The sequence below is a fragment of the Lepus europaeus genome, chromosome X, assembly GCF_033115175.1.
Source record: "Lepus europaeus isolate LE1 chromosome X, mLepTim1.pri, whole genome shotgun sequence".
NCBI classification, from domain to species: Eukaryota; Metazoa; Chordata; class Mammalia; order Lagomorpha; family Leporidae; genus Lepus; species Lepus europaeus.
The window spans coordinates 51731707-51744653 of NC_084850.1; the positions used below are offsets into that span (position 1 = coordinate 51731707).

At 43.3% G+C, this 12947-nt stretch overlaps 1 protein-coding gene across 2 annotated transcripts in view; it reads left to right on the top strand.

Moving 5' to 3' along the window:
- The first annotated feature begins 3492 nt into the window (after nt 1-3492).
- Nucleotides 3493-12947, top strand: part of PAK3 (p21 (RAC1) activated kinase 3) — a 327862-nt gene continuing 318407 nt past the window's right edge. For both annotated transcript variants that reach the window (XM_062184453.1, XM_062184446.1), the window contains exon 1: nt 3493-3716. The gene's annotated coding sequence lies outside the window, so the exon portion shown is untranslated. The remainder of the gene's footprint in view (nt 3717-12947) is intronic.

The following is a 12947-nucleotide window of genomic DNA, read 5'->3' on the forward strand; positions in this document are numbered from 1 at the left end:
TAAAAATGGAGAGTTATTTAAAAATGCAAGATTCAAGGACTGAACTGGACTCTGTCCACAATCTAATGTCATACCTATAACATCATTTCCAGTTTTAGGTGCCTGGTACCACATAGATCATTCTATATGTTGATCTTGTTTCAAATGGAATCTGCATGAAGCTAGTAAGAAACAAATGAGGAGAAAGTGAAAGGAAGCCAAAAAGAGGACCACACATTTCTTTCTTGTCTCTGTTCATAAGTTCTTGCCATCTCTGTGGCCCTGGGGAAAAAAAAAAATCAAGTATCAGCTTTTAAGCAATTGCTCCTGGTATTCTTGACTGATGGAGTACCAGAATGTAGTGGAAACAGCTCTGTGCTTGCAATTCGAGTCGTGGCTTTTTGTCTTGGGAGCTGTGCGCTCTAGGGAAAGTCACCTAAACTTTCTGAGCCTTGGTTTAATCACCACTAAAATAAATGAGTTTGATTGGAGATAATATTAGTCACATTTTTATTGTTCTGGGTTTCTGTTATGTCATGAAGTAGAATTTCCAAAGTCTGGATATTCATGGAGAGTCGTGTGTCAAATGTGGTTTGAGGGCACCTAAAGTATTTCTAGCACCCATAGTGCCTGAACTACTGCCATGAGTGATCCATTTTGCTGGTTTTAGCATTTTCTCCTCCAACTGCTCTTCCTTTTAAGAGAAGAATCTAAAATGCTTCCATTGTGCACAAATTAGTCAGGTCACTTTTTTCTTGGTTTGGAAAGGCAGGAGTTTTGACAACCAGTGGTTGGAAGTGGGAAGGAAAGGGTGCAGTAACAGAGAGATTGGAAGGGTATCAGAGACAGATTTCACCTCCTTCACAATTTTTCTGCAGCTTGGCACTGAGAATTGTTATGACTCAACCTCTCTGTGCTTGGCAAGACTCAAACAAGAATAGTTTCTATTTGGTACCAGATTGGAACAGGGAGTCCCTGGCTGAGTATCAGATTCAGGTACTTTTGATATATTCTGAATGGAGTTCTTTATTAGGTCTTTTTGATAAACAGGATTTTTTTTTAGAAGAGTCAAACACTCCTTTGAGTAAACCACGTACAATGCTACAAAGCTATTAACAGGCATATCTTCCCAATCAATCACAGTAACCATGAGTTGCAAGAATTTGGATCATAGTCCACTGCTCACCCCTAAGGGTTCTCTTCTCATCATCCTCTTCGGGCCCTGTTGTCTTCTAACTTTGGTGTTGGTCCTCAGAGAGTCCCTTGTCTCCATTTGTTTATTCATGCCTATTTCTTATTTCTAGCACTTTGAACTCACCTATCCTGGTGAAAAGCACTCTCTCTTCATTCCCTCTAAGTTGAGGCACTACTATTTATAAAAGGATACCTGTATTTAATGAAGAAATATATAAATAAAGTTGTTGCTTTTCTCTAATTATAACAGGCATCATTTATTGAGCCTTGCTATGTCTCAAGCACTCATATCACTCCTTTTGATTCTCACCCCTCTACACTCATTTTACAGGGGGGGATCATTGATACTGGGTCATTTGCCAAGGGCTTTTGCTTGGACTGTAGTGGATACAGAACTGAGCTTTTGCCCACTGCACTATCCTGCCTCTTTTACTTGATAGCCACACTTGCAGGATTGTCCTGGTGGTAAGATACAGATTTCCTTGCTTGGTAGCAAACAATGATTCATTCTCATGACTTGCAGGAGGCAGATCTAGCTCATGGGAGAATCATTTATAAGCTTATCGCCCCAGGAAAATCAAATAGATCCTCTTTCTATCATCCTTTCTGCACCTTCATTTCAAATTATTCTTAGAGTAGCTGGTAACAGAATCAAACGAATAATTACATCTGCTGATTAGGGACTGAAGCCTAAATGTCTTTAACTATTTGTTCTCCACTAACTTGTGGTCTGCATCGAAATGTATTAATAAACTGCAAATTTTTTTTCAAAAATCTTATTTTACTTAACAACTTCTTCTCTAAACCTTTTATTGCCAATATGGAGATGAATAGATGAATTTGATCAAAAGAAACTTTGGAAATGTAAAGACGTGGGTCCCAGTTCTGGGCCTGCCACTTATTAACATGTAATATTAGGCAAATTAATTTAGCTATGCTAAACCTTATTTGTTAATCTGCAGATTGGGAATAATAAATCTTCCCTTTCTAATTCACAGAGATGCTATAGTTGAGAACTTATTTTTAGGAAGTGTTTTGTAAATCTCAAGTGCTATATGAGCGTAAGCCATTAAGCTTGTAGCAAAAATGCTCCTAAGTTAAACAGTAATAGAGACTTTTGGGGCCAGTGTTGTGGCATAGTTAGTAAAGCTGCCATCTGCCATGCTGGCATCCCATATGGGCCCTAGTTCAAGCCCTGGCTGCTCTATTTCCAATCCAGCTCCCTGCCAATTGCCTGGGAAAAGCAGCAAAAGATAGCCCAAAGTGTTTGGGTTCCCTGCCAACCACCTGGATGATGCTCCTGGCTCCTGGCTTCAACCTGGCCTAGCACCGGCAGTTATGGTCATCTGGGGAGTAAACCAGTGGATGGAAGATCTGCGTGTGTGTGTGTGTGTGTGTCTGTGTGTCTGTCCAACTCTCTCTCTGTAACTCTGACTTTCAAAATAAAATAACTGTTAAAAAAGATTTTCTTCATGTCTCCAAACCAGGTGTTCACCAAGGATCCCATCGTTGGAGAAAGGTGTGCATCTCACAATTGGTTTCTTATTTTAGCTCTAGGATACAGGTCCAAACTGGGTTTCAGCTGGATCCATGATGGTCTTCAACCCTCTGATCTCCAAGAAATCAGTCTTGGTTCTCATGTAAACTGAGTGCCACTTGTGGGGATTAAGGTGACCATCAGGATTAGGTGATCCCTTAACATCTGGGGACTTGGATGATGTTGACTAAGTAAGCAGACTAAAAATTAAAGAATTATTACTATGCCGCCTTGGTTGCAAACATAGAAATGTTATAATAGAATGAGAGGAGAGAAAGGGTAGAATGCACATTCTGTGCATTCTGAGGCCTTAACTAATGAAAGTCAACCTCAGAACAGAAATGATTTTCTGAGCCCTCCAGTGTCCAGCACAGTGTGAACACTCACTCAATACAATGTGATGAGCATGGTGGTGACTGTCCTTGGTCTCTTTCTTTTCTCCTTGGCTATGGGGTTTCTAGAAATATGTGCGGATATATGCTACCAGTGCCCAGAAAGAATACTGAAGGAAGAATTGCGGGCATCTTTTCCCCGCCCTCGCTCCCCAACCCCCAACCCCGCCAGCCCCCTGCCCGCACCATCAGGCTTGAGAGACTGGAAGGTTTCACTTCCGCCTGGCTGCAGGAACCACAAGTTCCAGACTAGGTCGGAATTGAAATAATCACAGTCAAAATACACCCAGATGCTCTCACACACCCAGACGCGCGCGCATCCCTGGACTATGGGGCGCACGTGAGCCCACACCCCGCACACTCAGCCCTGCCTCTCGCCGGAGCATCCTCAGCAGCTGCCACAGAAGCAGCCCCCTCCTTCTCCCCTTCCTCCTCCTCCTCCTAGCACCGCCGCCGCCGCCGCCACCGCCGCTGTGATCTCCTATCCCCTCTCGTCCTCCTTCCTCCCCCAGTTCCTGCTCCTCCTCCTATCCTGGGCTCCTCCTGCCCAGCAGCGAAGGGCAGAACCCTCAGCAGAGGCTCTCCTTCGCTCGGCCACGAAGAGGCTGGAACAGGTCTGTGCCGGGGGGGTGCTTTGTTGCCTGCTGCTGGAGCACCCGGGGCTTCTAGAGACGCCGGGAGGGCACAGGGCGGCCGGGAGGGTAGATTATTTCTCAGTTTTCAGTCTGGCTCTATGAATAGATGAGGGGCGAAAAGGTGGGAAGGCAGCTCAGTCTCTGCCAGTCCGCGGTCCTTCTTGGTTCATGGCGAGAGAGCCATGAAGCTGCCCGGACTTCTACCCCCGCCCACCTCTAAAGCTCTTTTTCTTTGCGCCCCCATTCTCCGCATTCACTTCCCAGGGCTGAGCTTTCTCTTGTTCTGGAAGCTCAGGGATGGGGGTGGGGAGAGATGGATGGAGTGGATCCTGCGGGGCACCTGGATGCCTGGGGCTTTGTTACATACAACAAAAACCCGTCCTCCCCAGCTTCCAGCTCCAGGCTAGGCTGCAGTCTGCCGGCGGGGTGGGGTGTGGGCCAGGCAGACTGGGGAAGTGACAGAATGTGAGGGGGCACTCCCTGTGTGTGTGACTGGGCACACAGGAATTCAATGGTGTGTGCTGAGGCGACGGTGCGGGTTTGTGTGGGATCCAGTGAGTGTGAGTTGGAATAGGGTGTGTGTGTGTGTGTGTGTGTGCGCGCGCGCGTGTGTGTCTATGCCGTGGGGCTGGGCTACTCTTGGCATTAGATGTCCTTGGGTCTCATCCCATGCCAAGCCAGACTGTAGCAACATGCAGGCGGATCAGGTCCAACCTGTTCTGCCCATTTTGGAAGGATAATGATGGATTCAAAGTGGTGGAAATACCCTCAACTGCAGCAGTTGCTTAAGACTTTGTGGATGTGGAATTTTCAGCCAGATTGACCAAGCCCTGCTGGACATCTTTATTGTTCCCCCAAAGATGCCCAACTTTCTTACCAGGCTTCCCTCTCTCAGCCAATGAGGATCCAAAGCTCTTAACGTGACCCCTGCAGTGCCTTCCCCACCTCCCTTTAATTAGTGAATCCTTATGTCTGCCTTACTGCGGCGAAGTTAGTGGTGTGCTAGGATGTCGCTGTATGTTTGGAGAAAAAGGAACAGATGGAATGAATCTATGTATTGGTTGTGAATTTGGTTTAGGGGTTAGTTTTTTTTTTTCCTTTTGATCCCTAAGATGTGAACTGATATGGTCATTTTGTTTGTGATCAAAGAAAGAAGAGGTCAATAAAAATGAACAAAATCTCTAAACTTTCTCTTTGACATTTTTATTTGTGGTTTTAGTAAAGCATTGTCTTTCAGGACCCAGAAATGTACAGTTAGGGGAGTGAGAAGTGAAACCACCAGTATTCATTGCACACCTGCTATGTGTCAGTAGTAATGTTAGGTATTGGAACTCAAGAAATGAATAAAACATCATCTCAGCTCTCAGGGAGTGCACAGTCTGGTAGGCAAAATAGAGCATGTAAACAGACAATTAGAGTAGAGTATGACAAGGGATGGGCAGGTTACTGTGACAGCATGGAGGATGGGTGCCTGGTAGGGGATGGGGGTGACTATCCAGAAAGGCTTCACAGGTAAGGTGACATTTGAGTAGTCTGGAAGAATTAATCCACCAGGTAGCTAAGCGGAGAATAGTATCCTAAGTTGAACCAAAAGCATTATGCAGGCACAGAGGTCATAGTTAAGTAAGACTGCAGGGAGTCTGAAGTATTACTGTCAAATTCTTACAAACTCACAATGAATCTCTCTGGACCAAGATGATGATTAAGGACGAACGCCAAAGCAACCAGTATTGCAGATTGATATGGATCACAAAACATCCATATCTTAAGAAACGTCTAGGTCATTTATTAATATTAGTGCTTTTTGCTTTAAGCAAATCTGATTTATGTAAATGTGGATTTGCAAGGCAAATGAACTAAATGGATAGTATTCATATTGCAGAATTCGTTGTTTTACAAAAGGATTCCTAATCAGATAATCTTGAATAACAGTGTCTCTCTGACCTTTATGGTGATTTTTTTAACCAAAAATCCATTACATTTACTTTTTGTACAACTTGCCAATTCCAATGCAAGCATTTTCCCTTATGATACTGATTTATTAAATACTAAAGAAATATAGGCCGGCGCCGTGGCTCAACAGGCTAATCCTCTGCCTAGCGGCGCCGGCACACCAGGTTCTAGTCCTGGTCAGGGCGCCGGATTCTGTCCCGGTTGCCCCTCTTCCAGGCCAGCTCTCTGCTGTGGCCCGGGAGCGCAGTGGAGGATGGCCCAAGTGCTTAGGCCCTGCACCCCATGGGAGACCAGGAGAAGCACCTGGCTCCTGCCTTTGGATCAGCGCGGTGCGCCGGCTGCAGCGCACTGGCCGTTGCGGCCATAGGAGGGTGAACCAATGGCAAAGGAAGACCTTTCTCTCTGTCTCTCTCTCTCTGTCCACTCTGCCTATCAAAAAAAAAATGTTCAAAAAATAAAAACAAGCAAAAAAGAAATATAAAATGGTAGTAATAAATATTAAATCCATTGACAATAATCTTTTATCATTCACATTGTGTATAAAATACAAACTAGGACAGAATATTCAGGGACTATTAAATTTTAGATACTTTTCATGGTGTCACTGGTAATTACCAATAGCACAGATTTTGGTGCTACACGTTAGTTTGGGAATGGATATATAATGACTACTTTAACATTCATGCCATTAAGCTGCAGCAGGGGCACATTCTGAATCTCCTGTTGGTGCTGATTGATTGGCTGATGAATTGCACCAGGAGTGGGACCAAGACACTGACGTTTTCAACCAGAAGTGCCTGGTCACAAAATTATGCTAGTGAAGAGTGTTGGCTGTGAGGATTTGGATCAGCATTCTGAGCACCTCCCTTCCTAAATGAAGACCAAAAATAGCCCTGGGTTCTATTTGAAAGGAATGCCAGCAGAGGTAGGTGAGCTGGAATCGACTTTCTTCCGAGTCTGGTCAATTCTCTGCTGCAGAGGAGATGATGAACTAGGGTCTTTTGGGTGCATTCAAAGTACTGTGCCCTGTGGCTGATGAGACCAGAAGGTGTCAGGCAATATCTCTAAGAAACATCCCATGCAAATTGGGCAGGAATGGAATTGAGCTGTCTGCTGTGCTGATACTCTGATCACTTTAGTGGCTAGATCAAGTGTTTCCCAGTGTGGCTTCCAAAGAGGACTAGTTTCACAGAATGTTGGGAGCTCAGAGAGATAGGTGGGGTGAGGAAGGGAGGAAAGAAAGGGAGTTTTTTTAAAGGTTTATTTATTTGAAAGAGATAGAGAGGGAGAGAAGAGGGAGAAAAGAGGGAGAGGGAGGGAGGGAGAGAGAAAGAGAAAGAGAAAGAGAGAGAGAGAGAGAGAGAGAGAGAGAGAAAATGAATCGATCTTCCATCTGTTAGTTCATTCCCCAAATGGCTGCAACATTCAGGGCTGAGCCAAGCCAAAGCCAGGAGCTAGGAGCTTCCTCCAGGTCTCCCATGTAGGTATCAGGGAGCTGGAACAGAAGCAGAGCAGCCAGGACTCGAACTGGTGTTCATATAGAGTGCTGACATTGCAGGCAATGCCTTTACCTGCTATACCACAACCCTGGCCCAGAGAAAGGGAGTTTTGTGATCAACTTAAGTATGGGAAATTCTCGGTTAAACAAAAAACAGGTTTGTTTACTGCAGGGTTTCTAAAAGTCTTTACTAGTCTAGCATATACCATGACTCTCCAGGAGAATAAAATATGCAGTGTTTCTCAGATGTGTTTGCTCACAGAACCTAGTGTTTCAATGAAGCACTTGGCTGGACTGGTGTGGAGAGGCACATTCTTAGGGCAGCACTGGGCAAGAGCATTCTCCACTGAGTTCGGAGGCTGTTGGTATCTTGCTGGATAAACATGGATGAAAGATGAACTTGGATGACTTGCTCTATCCCTCTAGGCTTTTCTTCCCTCCACCACCTAAAGTGAGGCTGATAATCATCACTGCTCTCACTGACTGTGATGGTGTGATGACAACTAAGATAATATCTCTGCAAGTATTTTGAGTTGCTTAGAAGAAAGGCTCTATATAAACCGAAGGTTATTATAGAAGGGAAGTGAAGAATTAAAGCAATTATCTTGATAATTCAGGCCCAAATCCTGTTTTTTTTTTTTTCTGCTGAGTTATTGGGCAGACTGCCTTGGTTCTCTGCTCTGCTTTGACTGCAAAGACCTATCCTCATTCAACCTTGGGTGACTCAGTTCTCTGGGCTTATTTCCTTTCACTTCCTGAAAATTTCAATGTGGCCTTTAATTTTCTGGTCCAGAGGTATCATCAGCATAGCCTTCAGAGAAAGCCCATCAATCTGAACACACCCTGCTGACCAGAAAACCCTGGAGGTAGGAATTAAGTTGAATAGGAAAGTTGCTTTTATCCTTCAGACTCATTATCTTTTGAGGTGGTCCTAAAGGGCCATCTTGGAAGCTATCTTCCAGTGCTCCTAACACCCAGTCTGGGCTGGAATCTTTTTCACAGGAAAGCTTTCTTGAACGCTAGTTGCAGGGGTCCATTTTGTCAATGGGAAGCTGAGCCTTAAAAGCAAAGGAAATAGCACACATGTGACTATTGACCCTTCCTGATTCCCCTGATGCCTATTAATCCCCCTGAACTCCTTTCTTTACAAGCGGCCTTGAATATAGAGCTCTTGAGAATTAATGGCTAATACTTGTTACAAACTGGTTTGGGATGTTGACTGATGTGGAGGCATTTGAGTTACTGGTTCTGTAGTGTTCTGTCTATGGATTGGCTCTTCTCAGCATCAAAGGAGCCAGCTTCAGTTGCAGAAAGATTTCTTTTAGCCACAAGAAGAACGATGTGACTTTAAGACTGTGTGATGCTGGCAGGTGGGAAGTTATTATCTGCCTGAAAAGCCTGCTGTAGAGGAGATTCATAGAATGGTAGAGTTACAAATGTCTTTTCAACTTTATGTGGTGCAACCCTTTTGTTTGGATGAGGAATTGGGGACCAGAGAAGTGGAGTGAGTAGTCCAAGGTCACACAGCTACCACGTGACAGAAATCATCCTAATGGCCAAAATGGCTACAATTTGGATCTGCTACCTCCTCCCGCTGATCTCCTAGACCTTAGCCACCTTCTTGTGTTGTTCAGGAAAGTGTGGGTTGGAGGTCTAGGCCCAAGCAGTATGGAGCCCTAAATAGCCATGCTTCTTTCTCCATCTCCAATCCTCTAAGAGTGTAGTGTCTGACTCAGGTAGTGAGTTGTAAATCTGAGAACTGAGCATTTCAACCTAGAATCTCACTGCGTGATCCAGTCATCCCAGGTCCCCTATCTTGGTGGTTTTTAACCTTCTTGTGGGTCAAGGACCCCCTTAAAAGAATAGTGAAAGCTACTGATACACTCTGCAGAGAAGGCCCTACACCCACTAACATGTGCATGTAATTTCAAGGCTATCTAGATCCAGACCTCCTGTTGTGCTTGCTGTTGGTTTTGGTACACAGCTTAGGGTAGGTGCACTTATATATGCTTCCTAGGTACTAAAGATTCCCAGAAATGGAATTGTCTACCTTAGCATGGGAGTAATCAGAATACCCTGATGAATGTGTGTTAAATAGACTGGGGGAGGGAGAGTTAGGGTGAAAAAAATGGTATTGAATCTGAACTTGAGGTAAAAACAGAAAAGGAATTGAAATAAGTTAATCATGTCCCCTCCCGCTAACCTTATGAAAGAGAGTTAAGGGGGGTGGGAACCGGTGCTGTGGCGTAGTAGGTTGAGCCTCTGCCTGCAGCGCTGGCATCCCATATGGGCACCGGTTTGAGTCCCGGCTGCTTCACTTCCGGTTCAGCTTTCTGCTATGGCCTGGGAAAGCAAAAGATAGCCCAAGTCCTTGGGTCCCTGCACTCATGTCGGAGACAGGAAGAAGCTCCTGGGTTTGGATCAGTCCAGTTCTGGCCACTGGGGCCATTTGGGGAGTGAACCAGTGGATGGAAGACCTCTCTCTCTCTGTGCCTCTCCTTCTCTCTGTAACTCCACCTCTCAAATCAATCAATCATTTAATCAATCTTTTTTTTAAAAAAAGGAGAGTGATGGAGAGAAGAGAAGCATGGTAGTGGATTTGGGAGGATGGGAGAGGAGGCAGTTCCAGAAAAGAGTTTCAATCATGTCCTATTTGAATGAAATGAAAACTCTTTCAGAAGAGTGGGACAGTTTCCCTGCTTCTCTCCAGAGTTTCTTTCTTTTTTTTTAATTCAGTGTGTTCACCACTTCTTCCACAACAGGTAACACACTACAACTATCACTTTTCTTTTCATTTTTTAAGATTTTATTTTATTTATTTGAAAGACAGAGTTACAGAGAGAGGTAAAGACAGAGAGAGGTCTTCCATCTGCTGGTTCACTCCCCAAGTACCTATCTGAAGCCAGGAGCCAGGAGCCAGGAGCCTCCTCCAGGACTCCCACGCGGGTGCAGGGGCCCAAGGACTTGGGATATCTTTTACTGCTTTCCCAGGCCATAGCAGAGAGCTGGATTGGAAGTGGAGCAGCTGGGACTAGAACTGGCGCCCATATGGGATGCCAGCACTTCAGACCAGGGCTTTAACCCACTGTGCCACAGGGCCAGCCCCATCTCCAGAGTTTCTTACCCTAGTTCAACCTCTAAATAGCAAAAGCTCATGCCTTTGGTTATTAGAAGTTGTTTTAGATGCCAGGGTACTTTATCCTTGAAAAGGACATCTTTAGAGGCTGGAAGTAGGAGCTGGACATTGTGGAGGAGTGGCACAGCATGCCTTACTTTTGTTTTAAAAAAGCATTTTTGTTATCGAAAGAGTACATGCTCATTTGTGCTTATAAAAATAGAAATAAGTAGAATGTTCCTGGCCCCTCCAACACAGATACCCTACCACATTCACAGTTTGGTGGGTATCACTTTGAGCATTTTTTTTGTTTATCAATATTCATACATGTACTCATTGCATTAATTAAGCAAAGATGTGACCAAGCTCCACATACAACATGCTTTGTACTTAACTATGTTTCTGGAGGCTTTTGCCTGCCAGTGTACATCAAGCTATTTCATTCTTATAAATAACTGAGTAGTATTTCCTTCTATGGTTGTGTCTTACATTTTAAACCAAATTTTATTGATGAATTTTCACATTATTTCTATCTTTTTTATATTATCAATAGTGCAGCACACCTCCATGTACATGCTTCTCTGCACACAATTGCAGTCGGTTCTGTTGTATTCACAGTAGAACAATTGTCAGTTCACACAGTTTGGTTTGCACATGTCTGATTTTAATAGAGCCTGCCAAATTGCCCTTCAGGAAGGCTACAGAGATTTACATTTCCACCAACAATGGCTGTTTCTCCACGCCCTTCCTTGCCAATTTCAGATATTATTGATCTTTTTAATCTTTGACAATGTGAAATGTGAAAAAACTCTCCTCTCACTTTGCATTTTTTTCAGTACTAGTGAGGTTGAACGTCTTTTCATATGTTTATTGGCCATCTGTATTTCTTCTTCTGTGTTGCTGTTCTGTATCCTAGCCTATTTTTTATCAAGTTGTTCTTTCCCGTTTTGATAAATTGAATCTTTTTATATACTTTGGATAATAATTGTTATCTACTTTGCAAATATATTAAGCAGTTTATTGTTTGTTTTTTAACTTTGATTTAGGTGTCTTTAGTCATACAGAAATATTTATGATATTTAAAAAATCATAATTGTCCCATCAATTCCTTCATGAGCTCACAAATAATGCTACAATTCAACATACTTGCACTATATTGTATGCATTTAGCTCTTTGTTTCCTTAAGATAAATTCCTAGGATTTGATTTGTTTTGTTAATCTGTTTCTAGATATTGCCAAATTGCTTTATAAAAGGTTTCTACTAATTTACACCCTAACCACAGCATATAAAATCATATTTTGTCCCTCATCTTGATGTCTTCTGATAATTCAATTTGGGGATCCTAAGTCAAGTGCTAGGAAGAAATGCACATTTGACACCACGAAAGGCTGGGAGTAGAAATCCCTAACTGTACATGGAACACATGTAATACATGTTTCACCTTCAATTATTTAAGCAAACATGCTTTTAAATTCATTTCAAAGTAGGACTGTGTCGAAAGCATTTTCCAACATCAAATCCCCCTAAATTCACTGTGAAATGAATGGCCATTTAGGGTCATCTCTGCTGGCAGCAGCCATAGCAGCAGGCAATGATGAACTAACTTTGGAGCTTGTCTGAAGACACTTGGAAAAATGCTACTGCTGCATCTTCACTGACCTCTAATGTCATGTAGACTGGTTCCAGAATTTTCCAGAGGCTGAATGTTGTGTTGAGTAAGGAGGAGCTTCTATCTAATTTGGCTTTCTGTAAAGAAGACAAGTTTGAGGCTCTCCCATGAGAAGTTATTCTAACAGAAATAAACAGTGATGTCACTCTCTGCATAGGGAATACTGGCAAACAAGTACAGGTGTAGCTTTTCCCCTCTCTGCCTAGGTTTGCTTCATCTTCTGTCTCTTTTCTGCCAGCATCCAAATCCAGTCAAGAGGATTTGGTGTTTGCTTTAGACCAATGATAGGGTCTATGAATTAGGAGAGGAGAGAAAACAGAATGGTCCTTTGTGTGGCTTAAGAGTATCTGTTGTCTGTTGTCTGAAGAGCACCGTAGTAACCTTAAAATCCTTTAGTGGTGGTAGAGCAATGGGGGAAGAAGAAAGAGTGGTGACAGTTGTTACTTACCTATTTGAGAGATGGCAAACACATCTGGAAAAGAAAAATGCTCTGAGAGCTGGAAATTATTGCCAAAGCCCCTGACGTACCCCTTTACACTCGTGGGCTAAAAATGGGCAATTTATCTCCTCTGAGCATGGGTTTGTATGCCTTTAAAATGAAATTTCCTAATTCAATAGATTTCAGCATGTCCTTTGTGTTTACCAATTGTTCACTTCACCTGGTATGGTACTGGAATAGCCCAACCCTTGGATGCCTCTGAGCTGTCAGAAGATGGGTGGGTTATTGTCCCCAAAGGAATAATTAGGATTACTTGAACTATTGACATTTATGAGTTGTGGTTTCCCGCTTACCTCAAAATCTTGGTATTTGGCAAATGGCTCTAGATCCTATCTAATATTTGGGGTTTTGTTTTTCCTCTTAAGGATTTATACTAGAGTAAGAGTAGTTCAGAGGAGAACTGATGGCCAGATAATAAAATTATTAATCTTTACTGCCTTGAGAAAATGGTTTTAGTTGTTAAGCTAATGATTG